Source organism: Myotis yumanensis, unplaced genomic scaffold, assembly GCF_028538775.1.
Source record: "Myotis yumanensis isolate MYYU_CA2020_CCGP unplaced genomic scaffold, mMyoYum1.0.hap1 SCAF_2, whole genome shotgun sequence".
Lineage (NCBI taxonomy): Eukaryota > Metazoa > Chordata > Mammalia > Chiroptera > Vespertilionidae > Myotis > Myotis yumanensis.
The window spans coordinates 67236919-67253395 of NW_027223753.1; positions in this window are offsets into that span (position 1 = coordinate 67236919).

Below are 16477 nucleotides of genomic sequence, written 5' to 3' on the forward strand. Positions count from 1 at the left end.
CCTTGGTCAGAATTGAACCCAGACCCTGCCATTGGCAGGCCAAGGCATTATCCACTGAGCAAAACCAGATATGACATTTCTTAGGCCTCCAGCAGCGGACCTTCATTTTTTTCTCCAGGAGTGTGGTGAAAAACCCTAGATCACCTTTTTGGATTCTTATTACCCAAGTTACTAAGAATATTACCAGTGGCATACGGGGAGCTTAACCAATGAGCAGTCAGAAAAGGTGTTTCCTCTTTAGTTCACACCAATAGCCGGCTTGTCCCGCCCCCCCCCCCCCCCCCCCACCGACCCCAGGCCTGACGCCTCTGGCCCAGGCTTCAGGCCTGGGCAGGGGACCCCCATCTCCCCCAGATCACTGGCTCCACCCTTGCCCGGGCTTCATGGATTAACCAGAGGCATCGACCCCCATCACCCTCCAATCGCCAGATCGACCCCTTGCCCAGGGGACCCCCATTTCCCTCTCATCTCTGGCTCCACCTTCACCAGGCCTGACACTTCAGCAAGAAGCATCAATGTCCATCACCCTTTGATCACCAGATTGGCCCCTTACCCAGGCCTGATGTCTTGGCCATAGGCGTCAACCACCATCACCCTCTGATCGCCAGATCGGCCCCTTGCCCTGGCCGGACACCTCTGCCAGAGGTGTCCTGCCTGGGCAGGGGACTCCCATATCCCCCCAATCACCGGCTCTACCCCCCACCCAGGCCTGATGCTATTGGCCCAGGCGTCAGGCCTAGACAGGGGACCACCCAGACCCCTCCGATTGTCAGCTCCAGCCGCCACCCAGGCCTGACGCTTCGGCCAGAGGCGTCGACCTCCATCACTCTCCCATCGCCGGATTGGCCCCTTGTCCAGGCCTGACTCCTCCACCAGAGGTGTCAGGCCTGGGCAGGGGACCTCCATCTCGCCCTGATCACTGGCTTCTGGGCAGCTTCTGGGGCCGTCTAGTGGCCTGGGATGGTGGCTTGCTCTGGGAGCAGTGTTGTCCCGCTCTACTTGCAGTATGCAAATTAGCCACCATCTTTGTTGGCATTTAATTTGCATATAACGCTGATTAGCCAATGGGAGGAATAGCGAAGGAATGGTCAATTACAATGTTTGTCTATTATTATATAGGATATATATAAAAGTATGTACATACATATATATAAAAGTATGTACATATATATATAAAAGTATATATATCTACACTAATAAAAGAGAAACATGGTAATTAGCTTACGACCGCTACCCTTCCCATTGGCTAATCAGCATATCCTTATGCAAATTAACTGTCAGCCAAGATGGCGGCCAGCAGCCAGGCAGCTGGAAGCGAACATGAGGCTTGCTTGCTCCAGTGACTGCAGACTCCAACGTTCCCCGCCTGACTTGCCGGTCTCTGAGCTGCAACTCTAAGAAACAGTGTAACAAATATAGAAGCTAAACAAAACCCCAGAAACCAGCTTTCAGCCAGCCGGGATCTCAGAGCTGGAGTTATTCGATTATAGAACGCAAACAAACCAGATACCTGTTTTCAGCAGTAGAATCCTGAGAGCTAGAGCCAGAGCTAAAGCTGGCCCAGAATAAAAAAAGAAAGAAAAAAAGGAGCAGTTGGGAGCTTCAGTCAACTTCCAGCCTGAAAGCAGCCCTCAGCTCCTCACCCAGACTGGCCAGGCACTCCAGTGGGGACCCTGACCCTAAAGGGTGTGTGACCAGCTGCAAACAGCCATCATCACCTCATCCAGGCTGGCTAGGAACCCCAGTGGGGACCCACCCTGATCCAAGACACACTTCAGGGCAAACCAGCTGGCCCTGAGGCCTCTATACTATATAGTAATAGGGTAATATGCCTCCCAGCACCGGGTTCAGCAGAGCTGCGAGGCCTCCTGGCACTGGATCAGCATGACAGGGGGCAGCGCCCAAACCCCCTGATCGCCCTGCAGCTCTGTGTGTGACAGGGTGCGGCGCCCCAACGCCCCCCCCCGCCCCACAGGCCCTGTGTGACAGGGTAGAGCCATAACCTCCCCATCGGCCCTGCCCTGAGTGTGAGAGTGGCAGTGCCCCAACCCCCTGATTGGCCCTGCTCTGTGGGTGATAGAGGGAAGCACCCAAGCCCCACCCCTTACACGGGCCCTGCTCTGTGTGTGACAGGGTAGAGCCATAACCTCCCCATCGGCCCTGCCCAGAGTGTGACAGTCATGGCGCCCCAATCCCCTGATCCGCCCTGCTGTGTGTGTGACAGGGGACGGTGCCCTAACTCCCCTATCTGCCCTGCTCTGTGGATGACAGGGGGGAGCTCCCCAACACCCTGATGGGCCTTGCTCTGTGTGTGACGGGGCAGCGCCCCAACCCCCTGATTGGCCCTGCTCTGTGTATCACAGGGAGTGGTGCTGCAACCTCCCCATCGACCCTACCTTGAGTGTGATAAGGGGTGGTGCCCCAACCCCCCAATCAGCCCTACCCTGAGCATGACTGAGGGTGGCATCGCAACCTCCCAATCCACCCTGCTCTGTGCATGACAGGGGGCAGTGCCCCAACTCCCCAAATAGCCATGCTCTGAGCACGACCAGGGGCTGCACCTAGGGATTGGGCCTGCCCTCTGCCACCCAGGAGCAGGCCTAAGCCAGTAGGTCATTATCTCCCGAGGGGGTCCCAGACTGTGAGAGGGCAAAGGCTGGGCTGAGGGGCCCTCCCTCCCCGCAGAGTGCACAAATTTTTGTGCACCGGGCCTCTAGTTCTATATAATAATAGAGAAACATGGTAATTAACCATAGCTCCGACATGCTTCCCATTGGCTAATCAGCAGGATATGCAAATTAACCCAACCAAGATGGCAGCCGTCAGCCACACAGCTGAAGCGAGCAGGAGACATGCTTGCTCTAGTGATGGAGGAAGCCAAGGTTCCCCGCCTGTCCTGGCCTGGCTCTGAGCTCCACTATAAGCAACAAAGTTGCAATTATAGAAGCTAAACAAACCCCAGATTCCTGCTTTCAGCAGGCCTTGGCCCTGGAGCTGGAGCATCAACAAAGTTTCAATTATAGAAGGTAAATAAATCCCAGAATAAAAACAAAGAAAAAACAGAGAGGCTGGGAGCTTCAATCGTCAGCTTGGCCAGCCTGAAAACAGCCCTCTGCCCCTCATCCAGACTGGCCAGGCACAGTAGTGGGGACTTCCACACTAAAGGGGGTGCAGGCAGCCTGAAACTAGCCATCAGCCCCTCATCCAGGATGGCCAGGCACCCCAGTGGGGACCCCACCCTGAAGGGGGTGTGGGAAGCTGCAAACACCTATCAGCCCCTCATCCAGGCTGGCCAGGCACCCAAGCAGGACTCTCACCCTGATCCGGGACACCCTTAAGGACAAACCAGCCTGCCCCCACCCGTGCACCAGGCCTCTATCCTATATAGTAAAAGGGTAATATGCAAACTGACCCTAACAGCAGAACAACTGGGAATGACTGGTAACTATGACACACACTGACCACCAGGGGGCAGACGCTCAATGCAGTCGCTGCCTTCTGGTGCTCAGTGTGCTCCCACATGGGGGAGCTTTGCTCAGCCACAAGCCAGGCTGACAGCTGCCAGTACAGCGGTGGTGGTGGGAGCCTCTCCCACTTCCTCAGCAGCGCTAATGATATCTGACTGCAGCTTAGGTCTGCTCCCCCTTGACAAGTGGACATACCCCGAGGGCTGCCAGGCTGCCAGAGGGATGTCTGATTGCTATCTTAGGCCCAATCCCTCGGGGAGCAGATCTAAGCAGTCTGGTACCCTTTGGGGGATGACCACCTGCTGGTTTAGGCCCACTCCCTAGGGAACTGGGCCTAAGCTGGCAGTCAGACATCCCTCTGGCAGCCCAGCAGCCCTTGGGGGATGTCCACTTGCCAGCGGGGAGCAGGCCTAAGCTGCAGTCGGACATCCTTAGCGCTGCTGAGGAGGCAGGAGAGGCTCCCACCAACACTGCTGTACTGGCAGCTGTCAGACTGGCTTGTGGCTGAGCAGAGCTTCCCCTGTGGGAGCCCACTGACCACCAGGGGGCAGCTCTTGCATTGAGCGTCTGCCCCCTGGTGGTCAGAGTGTGTCAAAGTGACCAGTCATTCCCAGTCGTTCTGCTGTTAGGGTCAGTTTGCATATTACCCTTTTATTATATAGGATAAAGGCCTGGTGCACGGGTCGGGGCCAGCTGGTTTGCCCTGAAGGGTGTCCCAGATGAGGGTGGGGGTCCCGCTTGGGTGCCTGGCCAGCCTGGTGAGCGGCTGATGGCTGTTTGCAGCTGGTCACATCCCCTTCAGGGTCATGGTCCCCACTGGGGTGTCTAGCAGCCTGAGTGAGGGGCTGATGGCTGTTTGCAGGGTGGTCACACCCCCTTCAGGGTGGGGGTCCCCACTGGGATGCCTGGCCAGTTTGGGTGAGAGGCTGATGCATCATTTTAGGCTGGCCAGACCCCCTTTAGGGTGGGCAGTCCCCACTGGGGGGCCTGGCCAGTCTGGATGAGAGGCTGATGGCCTTTTTCAGGCTGGCCAAGCCCTTCAGTGATGGAAGCTCCCAGCATCTCCTTTTCTTCTTCATTTTTTAAATTCAGGTATTTATTTACCTTCTATAATTGAAACTTTGTTGCCTTCAGTGGAGCTCAGAGCCGGCTCCTGCTCACTCCAGCTCTGTGACCACGGCTGGCTGAAAGCAGGTGTCTGAGGTTTATTTATCTTCTATAATTAAAACTTTATTGCCTTCAGTGGAGCTCAGAGCTGGCTGGGAAGCTTGGCTTCCTCCATCACTAGAGCAACCAAGCCTCCTGCTTGCTTCAGCTCTATGGGTGCCGGCCGCCATCTTGGTTGGGTTAATTTGCTCTGATTGGCTGGTGGGCATGGCTTAAGGCATAGCAAAGGTATGGTCAATTTACATGTTTGTCTTTTATTAATGCAGATAAATGCCCTGGAGCACCACTAAGAAAGCAACAGATATCAGTTAATATCCTTTCACCTTAATATCCTTTCACTGTAAAATAAGAACAAACTACTTCCAAAGCAAAAGTAAAAAAAATAGAGATTTATCTAAATGATATTAATGATATAGATAATGGGAAAATACAGGAAAAAAAATCAGTGAAAGCAAAAGCTGGTTCTTGGAAAACACCAGCAATTTTGACATGCTTTTAGCTAAACTGGCCACAAAGAAAGACAAGAGATTCAAAATACTAAAATCAAGAATGAAAAAGAGGACAGTACTATTGACATTACAGAAATAAGAAAGATTATAAGTCAATACTATGAACAACGGTATGCCAACAAATTAGATTAAAAAATAGACAAATTCCTAGAAAGACATAAACTACTGAAACTCTCTCAAGAAGAAATAGCTCATCTGAATAGACTTGTAACAAGTAAAGAGGTTGGAAACTACCACCAAGAAAAGCTCAGGCCCAAATGGCTTCACTGGTGATTTCTACCAAACCTTGAAAGAAGAATTAATACCTATTCCTTACGGACTTGGCCAAAAATACAAAATTCCCTTAATGTTATTTTACCACGAAATTTCTTTCTCTGTCTGAACTACTTGAGAGTTAAACACAGAATGCCTCAATAATCCATTGTATACTTCTTTAAAAAATTACCTGGAAGCGTAATTTTTTTTTAAATAATACGTCTTCTGCTTTCAATTGCATAGTCCATTTTCTTCTATATTAGCCATCTACTGATGTCCTTATAGACACTTATCTTTTTGGTTGTGTGAAGAGCGTGTTTGTGATGGACAAGTTGTTTGTCTCAGAACTTCATGAGCTATTTTCCTGCTTTGCGTCTGACCCCCAGTCCAAATTTACCAATGACATTTGATTCTGACATTTCATTTCCTACTTGTGCATTCTAGTCACCGATTGTTATCAGCATGTCTTGTTTTGATGTGTGGTCAGTTTCTTCTTGAATACTTGCATAAAAGCATTTAATTTCATTTTATTCAACTCGGTAAAATGAAAAAGAAAGAGAGGGGAAAGAAGAATAGAAAAACACAGCAATGGTTTGTCATGTCCTTCTGCTGTGCAATGTGTGGGTCCAAATCACACGTGTGCTGGTTCCCTGTTGTCACAATCACCAAACACTGCTGTGGTTCTAAACTCTTTACAGGTGTTATTCTAAATTCAATTTATTCTTCAGCACATGCATATAAATGTAGATATTATTTGCATTTTACACAGCAATAAACACAGTTTAAAGATATTTAATGGGTTTGTTTGTTCGCTTGTTTGTTTTAGATTTTTAGAGAGAGAGAGAGAGAGAGGAAGGGAGACAGAGAAAGAAACATCGATATAAAGCAAAACAACCTTCCACGTGCCCCAGATCAGGGATCAAGCACACATCCTGGGCATGTGTACTGGCCTGGAATTGAACCTGCAACCTTTTGCTGTATAGGACACCTGGCCAACTGAGCCACAGTGGCCAGGGCTAGTGGTTTGTTGATAGTGTTAGGTTCGCCTAAGGAGGAACACATGGGGCCAAAAGGGGTAAAGAATTATGAATTTACTAGAGGCCCGGTTCACAAATTTGTTCATGGGTGAGATCCCTCGGCCTGGCTGGGGATCAGGACCAATTGGGACAGTCTCACCCAGTCCTGATTGGGGCCAATCAAGGCTGGCCAGTCAGGGGAAGGATCCTTGGGAGGTTGGCTGGATGCAGGAAGTTGGCTGTGGGAGTGCACTAATCACCAGGGGCAACTCCTGCATTGAGCTTATGCCCCCTGGTGGTCAGTGCACATCATAGCGACTGGTTGACAGGTCTGTAGGTTGACAGGTTGTAACAGTCACTTAGGCTTTTATAAATATAGACTACAGGACCAGTGCACGGAAATACGTGCACTGGGGGCCGGGAGGCGCGCGTGGTCCCTCGGCCTGGCCTGCATCTTCTCACAGTCCGGGAGTCCTAGGGGATGTTCTACAGTTGGCTTTGTGGGAGGTGACCTGGCAGGCAGATCAGGATCAAGGGATGGTGCCACACCCATTAGTCGGATGGAGCCGCCACCGGGCCATTCTCTGTGGGATCGGTCCAGCAGAACCCCCATCACCCTGCTGCAGATGCTGCCAGGCTTTTCTCTGCAGATTCAGGCTAGAGCCACCTTTATCACTCCACCACAGCCACACTGGTGGCCTCCCTCTGTTGGAGGTGACCGTGCAGGCCCTTGAATCTTCCCTCTGCTATGGCTGCTTGCCACCGCTTCCCCCTTCCCCCCCTTTTCTCTCCCCCCTCCTCCCTGCATCACCATTCCCTCCCTCTGCCTGCTGGCAAGTGCCTTGGCTGGCCTGGCGCAGCCTGCTCACTGGCCCAACCCCCATCTACTAGTAGTTCTGCCATTCAGTCAATTTGCATACTAAATTTTTATTATATAGGATTAAGTCATCTGGATACCAAATGGGCTGAGCCCCAAAATGGCATCAGCACCCAAAGACAGGAGTGAGAGGTTTCTAAAGAACTCTTGGCAGGCTGTTTCTGGGTGGAGAATTCTCTGTGCAGGTCCAGATTCTGGGCAAGTCCAAAGGGAGAGATAATGGTCTTAGCAAGTGCAATGTCCATTGTGAAGTGGCCTGAAGGTCAGTTCCCAGGGGAGGGGATATCGATTCAATTATTTCATCAGACTTAAGAGACAGCAGTTCATTGAGTCACAAGGCCCTGGTGATTGATTTGGTATTTCCTCAAATGATGAGTCAGTGTGTTAAAAGGAAGGTCAGAGGACATACAGAAGGCCAAGAGATATATAAAAACATGCTCAAAGTCACTACTCATCTGAGTTATGCAAATCAAAATGACAATGAGATACCATCTCACACCTGTCAGAATGGCTATCATCAACAAATCAATAAACAACAAGTGCTGGCGAGGATGTGGAGAAAAAGGAACCCTCATGCACTGCTGGTGGGAATGCAGACTGGTGCAACCACTGTGGGAAACAGTATGGAGTTTCCTCAAAATATTAAAAATGGAACTTCCATTTTACCTAGTAATCCAACTTCTAGGACTATACTCCAAGAAATCAGAAACACCAATCAGAAAGGATATATGCACCCCTATGTTCATAGCAGCACAATCCACCATAGCTAAGATTTGGAAACAGCAGATGAGTGGATTAGAAAACTGTGGTACATCTAGACAATGTATTACTACACCATTGTAAAAAAGATGGAACTCTTTTCATTTACAACAGCATGGATGGAACCAGAGAGCATCATGCTAAGCGAAATAAGCCAGTAGGAGAAAGATAAATATCACATGATCTCACTCATTTATGGAAGATATTGACCAATATCACTGGAACTGAGAGCCAGCTTTCTCTCTGAGGCTTGACTCCAGCTCTGAGACCTTGGCTGCTGAAAGCAGGTTTCTGGGTTTTTTTTAGCTTCTATAATTGCAACTATGTTTCTTAAACTGAAAGCTCAGAGGCCGGTAGCAGCAGGCGGGGAATGTTGGCTTCCTCCTTCACTGAAGCAAGCAAGCCTGCCTCCTGTTCCCTTCAAGCTGCCTGGCTGCTGGACGCCATCTTGTCTGGCAGTTAATTTGCATATCTCGCTGATTAGCCAATGGGAAGCATGTCGGAGCTACAGTTAATTATCATGTTTCTCTATTATTATATAGGACTAGAGGCCCTGTGCACAAAAATTTGTGCACTCGGCGGGGGCAGGGGGGGGGGGAGGGAGGGTCCCTCAGCCTGGCCTGTGCCCTATCGCAATCTGGGACCCCTCAGGAGATAACGACCTGCTGGCTTAGGACTGCTTGCCGGTGGCAGAGGGCAGGCTCAATCCCTAGGTGTAGCCCCTGGTCGGGCTCAGAGCAGGACCAATTGGGGAGTTGGGGCGCCACCCCCTGTCATGCACAGAGCAGGGTGGATAGGGAGGTTGCAATGCCACCCTCAGTCACGCTCAGGGTAGGGCCGATTGGGGCGTTGGGGCACTGCTCCCTGTCACACTCAAGGCAGGGTCGATGGCGAGATTGTGGTTCCACCCCCTGTCATGCACAGAGCAGGGCCAATCAGGGGGTTGGGGCGCTGCCCCCTGTCACTTACAGAGCAGGGCCCATCAGGGTGGTTGGGGCTCCGTACCCTGTCACACACAGAGCGGCAGGGCGATCAGGGGGTTGGGGAGCTCCCCCCTGTCATGCACAGAGCAGGGCCCATCAGGGGGTTGGGGCGCCTTCCCCTGTCAGGAACAGAGCAGGGCGGATAGGGAGGTTGCAGCCCTACCCCCTGTCACACACAGAGCCGCAGGGCGATCAGGGGGTTTGGGCACTACCCCCTGTCACGCTGTCACGCTGATCCCAGTGCCGGTAGGCCTCACCGCTCCACTGATCCTGGTGCTGGAAGGCATATTACCCTTTTACTATATAGGATAGAGGCCTGGTGCATGGGTGAGGGTCAGCTCTTTTGTCCTGAAGGGTGTCCTGGATCAGGGTGGGGGTCCTGCTTGGGTGCCTGGCCAGCCTGAGTGATGGGCTGAGGGTTGTTTTCAGGCTGGCGGGTGACTTAAGCTCCCATCTCTCCTTTTTTTCTTTTTTCTTTTTTTATTCCGGCCAGCTTTAGCTCTGAGGCTTGGTTCCAGCTCTGAGGCCTCGGCTGCTGAAAGAGGGTATCTGGTTTGTTTGGGTTCTATAATCAAAACACTGTTTCAACTCCAGCTCTCAGAGGCCGGCTGGCTGAAAGCAGGTTTATGGGGTTTTGTTTAGCTTCTATATTGGTAACAATGTTTCATACTGCAAGCTCAGAGGCCGGCAGCCGCAGGCGGGGAACATTAGCTTCCTCCGTCACTGAAGCAAGCAAGCCTCATGTTCACTCCAAGCTGCCTGGCTGCCGGCCGCCATCTTGGCTGGCAGTTAATTTGCATATCGCCCTGATTAGCCAATGGGAAGTGTAGCAGAGGTACTGCTAATTACCATATTTCTCTTTTATTAGATAGGACTAGGGGCCAGATGCAGTGTCCCTCTGCCCAGCCTGCCCCCTCTCACATACTGGGAGTCCTCAGGGGATGTTCTATTGATGGCTTAGGCCCGCTCCCTGCTCCCCTTGGGGAGTGGGCCTAAGCCCCAGTCTGGTCTCCCTTTGCGAGAGGTGACCGGGCTGATCAGGGGAAGGCACCAGCCCTATCACTGCCCCCTGCTGCAGCTACAGCCAGTCACCGCAGCCAGCAAGGTTTTTTCATCAACACGGACTCCAGTCCCATCACCATGAAAAAATGACAACTTTTTTTAGGCATTTTCAAGATGTGTCTTTCATATAATAATAATTTCTTTATTTTTTTATCCTCACCTCAGGAAATGTTTCCATTGATTTTTAGAGAATATGAAAGAAAAAGGGAAAGACAGAGAGAAACATCAAAATGAGAGGAACACTTTGATTGGTTGCCACCTGCATGAGCCCTGACCTGGGTCCCGGCCAGGGAGGAGCCTACAACCTAGGTACATGCCCTTGGTCAGAATTGAACCCAGACCCTGCCATCGGCAGGCCAAGGAATTATCCACTGAGCCAAAGTGGCTAGGGCAGGATATGACATTTCTTAGCCCTCCCCGTGGCTCTGCTGATCCCGGTGCTGGGAGGCATATTACCCTTTTACTATATAGAATAGAGGCCTGGTGCATGGGTGGGGCCTGCTGGTTTGCCCTGAAGGCTGTCCTGGATCAGGGTGGGGGTCCCGCTTGGGTGCCTGGCCAACCTGGGTGAGGGGATGATGGCTGTTTGCAGCTGGTCACACCACCTTCAGGGTGGGGGTCCCCAATTGGGTGCCTGGCCAGTCTGGGTGAGGGGCTGAGGGCCATTTTCAGGCTGGCGGGTGACTGAAGCTCCCAACCTCTCCTTTTTTTTAATTTTTTTTATTCTTGGATTTATGACTATCACTGGAGCTGAGAGCCGGCTTTAGCTGTGAGACCTCGCTGCTGAAAACAGGTTTCTGGCTTTGTTTACCTTCTGTATTTGAAACTTTGTTGCAACTCCAGCTCTGAGATCCCAGCTGACTGAAAACAGGTTTCTGGGGTTTTGTTTAGCTTCTATATTTGTTACAGTGTTGCTTAGAGTGCAGCTCAGAGGCCGGCAGCAGCAGGCGGGGAACCTGGCTTCCTCCATCACTGGAGCAAGCAAGCCTCCCTGTTCACATCAGTAGCCTGGCTGCTGGAAGCCATCTTGGCTGGCAGTTAATTTGCATATTGCCCTAAGAAGCCAATGGGAAGGGTAGCGGAGGTACTGCTTATTACCATGTTTCTCTTTTATTAGATAGGATACCTATTCATTCAAGTTTAAAAAAATAAACAGACATTTTTTATAATATAATTGTGGATCTCCACAGGTGAGTTATTGTTTCTTAAAATGTATTTTTATTGGTTTCAGAGAGGAAGGGAGAGGGAGAGAAAGACAGAAACATCAGTGATGAGAGAGAATCATTGACCAGCTGCCTCCTACTAGGGATTGAGCTGGCAACCTGGGTATGTGCCCTGACTGGGAATTGAACTGCAACCTCCGGATTCATAGGTCGATGCTCAATCATTGAGCCTGGCCAGCCAGGCCACCAGTGAGTTTTGAACTGCATTTAAGGCATTTGATTTTGTTAACTTATAAGCATTCAAACCTGTAGAGAATTTCTGTGAGTTTTCAGTGGTTCGCAACCTTGGCAGCACATTACTCACTCCATAACAAAGAAACAGAATTTCCAGAGGACGAGGTCCAGAAATCAGGATTTTAAAAAGATTCCCAGGTGATTCTAATGTGGAGCCAAGGTTGAGAACCACTGGTTTATTTGAACCTAACTGTTGACAATTGCTGGGAAGCAGAATTCCAATGTATTGGGATAATGCTCCAGAGCAGTGGTTCTCAACCTTCCTAATGCCACGACACTTTAATATAGTTCCTCATGTTGTGGTGACCCCCAATTTCATTGTTACAAATTGAACATTAATTAAAGCATAGTGATTAATCACAAAAACAATATGTAATTATATATGTGTTTTCTGATGGTCTTAGGCGACCCCTGTGCAAGGGTCATTCGACCCCCAAAGGGGTCTTGACCCACAGGTTGAGAACCGCTGCTCCAGAGAATGACAGTTTTTCACCTTGTTTTATACATTACAATCAAAGGTGGAGACATAAGTAGGTTACATGAAATGCACTGGTGATAGATTAGGGAGGCGGGAGAAAGCAAAGTGGGGACACTTCTGGGATTGGATAAAAAGTAAAATGATGGACACATACTTCTTTTACTTAGGTGGGTATGTGATAGTTAACAGTCAACATTTAACATAACTATAACAATGAAGGTTATTGTTATTTTGTAAAGGTTCATTATATTATCCATTCAAGAACAACCTTTTGTGCTTAAACATTGCTGGGTCCAGTCCCTGCGGGTTCAGGGGTTCCCCAAGGTGTGGACAGAGTCGGTGAAGAATGAATGACATGGAGGCAGTGTTCAGGTGATCATCATAGCCAGGTTCCTCTCTTTATTGTCATCTAACATCTGTATATATACTATTTGCTCCCAATCCTATCCATTCTATACAAAAGGCCAGGGGGCTTCCCAACTTCATTACTCTATTGTTCCACTAAGCTACAAGGAAGTAACTGAAGGCGGTCACTCCAAGCAAAGATCAAAGCGACCAACCACCCCTCTGATACTCAGTTAAAGGGTTTACTGATAAAAATCCTCACCTGGGGAAACAACCTTTCTTCTCCTAGCCAGGTTCCTTCCCCTATTGTCCTCTTACATCTGCATTTATCCTATTTGATCTTAATCCCATCCATTCCATTCCAAAGGCCAGGGCATTCCTCATCTCCATTTCAAGGTCCCTTGAAACATCTCTGCACAGACTGCCTCAAACAGCCAGGGTGGATCGGCTTCCAGCAAAACATTTCTCTTTTCAAAATCTGCTTTATAGTATTTTATGACATCTTGTCTCTTGAAATATTCTTTTTTATATTATTAAACAGTGTAATCATTTTATCTTATAACCAGAGGTCCAAATTATAGTGTCTGGCATCCTGGTGGGTCTTTCTGCCATTTGTTAGTTTCTATCTCTTGCTTGTGTGGATTGCACCGTTGTCTGAGTTTGCGTTTTGGCCCCATGTTTCTCTGGACTGTTCTGTGGGAATCCTCTGAGTCCAAGTTGAACACAGCCTTACAAAAAGGACCTGTTGCTGCCAGGTGCCCTGGGGCCCTATCCACGCCAGCCCATTTTAAGTAGTTTCTGACACCACACCTTTAATGTAGGTAAGTTCAATCCACTGCTCAGGTAAGGAAAAGGTTTTATTTTTAAATTCTAATGCAGGTCAATCGGGTAATTTTGCCTGTGTTATAAACAGATACTTATCAGCCTATCCTTCCCTGGGAGGATTTCCAGTTCATTCTAAGTTTCCCATTAGTAAAACCTACCAATCTCAGCACCAAGACTTCCTCCTCTGCTCTTCTTATGGTCATTAAGAGTCAAAGATGGGCACATGCTTCGGAATGGTCACAGCTTCAGCTTCCAGGTACTACCATGATTTTCTTCTCATTTTCTATATTTGATTCTTTCAACTTTATGTTCTTGCAAACACACCAATATATTTCAAAATGTTAGCAATATTTCTTTTGGCATTTCTAGGTCTTTTGTATGGGGAAGGTTTCCCCCATATCTAGCCTGCCATAATTTAAAGTCTCATTATCTAATGCAGGTAGAGAGAATAATCTGAAGGAAAAAAAAGGAATGAAGGTAAGAAAGATTTCTTATAGTAAATAAGTCATCTCTTAATCCCTTGGCTTTGGAGGAAAAGTAATGTACCTGATTAAGTAGGCACACTGTTTCTATTAGAACAAACACAAGACTGCAAGGGGTTTTCACAGGTGAATAAAATTTACATGCAGCACCAATCCCATTCCTTTTGCTCAGTTCACCATAGATTCTGATCGAATCCTCCACGGACTTCATGGATGAGACTTACACTGAGCATCAGGGGTGTGCTAATTTGCGAAGGTTTTCTATAGTGATGACACCTAGCAGATGACCTTTGTTCAGCAAATATATTAAAGAGTTGTTGAATATACAAAGGGTGGACAAAACCTGGTCGCCTATACTGCTGTACATAATAATGAATAGTAGTTAGAAATTGGAGATAGATTGAAAAGAAAAAGTCTTAGAGAGAAAAAAGGAGGCCTCAGAAGATGACAAGATTGACTAAATCACCACCATCACATGAGTGCAGGCTATATAACCTTTAAAAAACTCAACCAGACTGGTTTATTGGGATATAGATTATATGACATACAATTCACAAATTCAAAAGGTACAATGTAATGATTTTATATATATTTGTGTAACCATCGCTATAATCGAGAAGAAATTTTCATCACTCCACCAACTCCCCCAAAAAACAACCCATGAAACAAGAGGTCATCATATTGATTCCTGGTGAAGCCACATTTCTGGGTTGTGGGCTCGATCCCCAGTAGGCAGCTAATCCATGTATCTCTATCACTGATGTTTCTATCTCTCTATCACTTCCTCTTCTTCTCTCACTAAAAATCAATAAAAACATTTAAAAAATAATCCTAAAGTATAAAAACCCAGGGTTCCTAACGAACAACCAAAGTTTTGACCGAACACCTGAAGTCAGTCCTGCAGTCAGTGCTGGATTGTTTGACCACCCAGCACTGACTGCTGCAGGTGTGGGTGCAGCCACCCAGCACTGACTGCAGAGGCAGCTGCGGATCAGGCCCGGAGAGAGACCCAGAGAGAGAGGGAGAGTCTGATCCTCAGCCTCTGTGGCAGCTGTTGATCCGCTGTTGTCTCTCTCTTTCTCTCTGGGCTTTGACAGCAGCCATGCCTCTGTGTCTCTCCTGGCCTCTGTGGGGAGGCTGCTGATCACCTCTGCCTCTCTGATCACGCCTAGAGATAGGCCCAGACATGCTGACTGGCATAGAAACCAACCAATCAGAACCAAATCTGGGTGACCTGTGAGGAGCCAATGGCTGCCTAGGAGCTGGAGCTTTTGACACTCCCGGCATAGAAACTGACCATTCAGAACCAAATTGGTCAGCAGGGGAGGGCAGTTGGGGGCAAGATCAGGTCAGCAGCGGAGGGCAGTTAGGGGTGATCAGGCAGGCAGAGGCAGTTTGGGGTGATCAGTCTTGTAGGGGAGGGCCATTGGGGCTAGATCAGGCTGGCATGGGAAGGCTCTTGGGAGTGAGATCAGGCTGGAAGGGGAGGGCAGTTAGGGGTGATCAGGAAGGCAGAGGCAGTTGGGGGTGATATCAGGCTGGCAGGGGAGAGCAATTGGGAGTGAGATCAGGCCATCAGGGGAGGGCAGTTGGGGGTGAGATCAGCCTGGCAGGGGAGGGCCATTGTGGTGAGACCAGGCTGGCAGGGGCGGGGGCAGTTGGGGGCGAGATCAGGCCAGCAGGGGAGAACAGTTAGGGATGATCAGGCAGGCAGAGGCAGTTGAGAGTGAGATCAGGCCAGCAGGGGAGGGCAGTTAGGGGCGATCAGGCAGGCAGGCAGGTAGGTGGATAGGAGCCAGCGATTGCAAAAGGGATGTCCAACTGCCAGTTTAGGCCCAATCCCACAGGTTTCAGGCCTAAACAGGCAGTTGGACATCCCACAAGGGGTCCCCAATAGGAGAGGGTGCAGGCTGGGCTGAGGGAACCCCCTGGGCTCTGTGCATGAATTTCATGTACTGGGCTTCTAGTAAAGAGATAAAATAATATTTCACATATTAATTATATACAATTATATTTATCAAAAAAAGAGTTATATCCATTTTTCAACTGCATATTGTTATTTTGAATGCTACATTTTTTGTATGTATTATGAAAGTAAATTGATGCTTTCCAGCCAGGTAATAATAGCTGTACAAAGATTATATATTTCTAATATCTTAATAGACATTGTACATTTAGCCACAGAAAGGCTGCCCAGGGCAACTATGTATCTATTTATCTATCTGCCTGCCTTCCTGTCTATCTATCCACATGCACATTTGAGTGGATTGACAGCAATTTAATATTAGCAGTGGTTACTTGAGTCAGTGAGAAATTTTTCACAGTCTCTGAACAGTTTTTAAAAGGACGTGGACTTGGTGTGTGGGTCCAGCTAATAGTGTTTGAATATGTCACTGCACAAGTGAGAATCCCTGTTAGAACCTGGTAGGAACTGCCCTTCTCAGGAAGGGAATGTTTCCTCTCTCAGTGTTACTTTGCCTCCGGAATTCCTGATTCACATGCAGGACGGAGCTCTGAAGCTTTTAGAGGCCTCTCTCCTAAGGCTTCCTGCAGGCTCTCAGCTCCTGGAGGGTTTCAATGGGGACTGCCCTTTGCTCCTTCAATTTGTCCTAGTGTGCAATGTCCTTTTGGCATTGCTGCTGGTCAGCACAACATGCTTTCTGTCAGCTAGATCCCCAGAGCAATGGCAGGAACGCAAATCAACACTAGGTTCTGTAGGTCTATAAAGAAGGAATAATGAAGAAATCCTTTATGGAGACAGACATGGAAAGGCAGAAGACTGTAATATACATAGT